This window comes from Myotis brandtii, unplaced genomic scaffold, assembly GCF_000412655.1.
Source record: "Myotis brandtii unplaced genomic scaffold, ASM41265v1 scaffold621, whole genome shotgun sequence".
Classification (NCBI taxonomy): Eukaryota; Metazoa; Chordata; class Mammalia; order Chiroptera; family Vespertilionidae; genus Myotis; species Myotis brandtii.
The window spans coordinates 1,578,033-1,578,240 of NW_005370372.1; positions in this window are offsets into that span (position 1 = coordinate 1,578,033).

The window sequence follows — 208 nt, forward strand, 5'->3', positions numbered from 1 at the left end:
ATAAATATTAATCTGACAAAATAAAATAAACAATTTCTTCAAATTGCTAAAACCCATTGATGTTGTACATTTGTTTCTAAACAAAAATGTACTATTTTTGAAATTATAAATATAATATGTGTTCAATAGAAATGGAACATAAGCATACTCATATCACTCTCCTGTATTTTCTAACATCAGTAACTTGAACTTCTATATAAACTGAAAC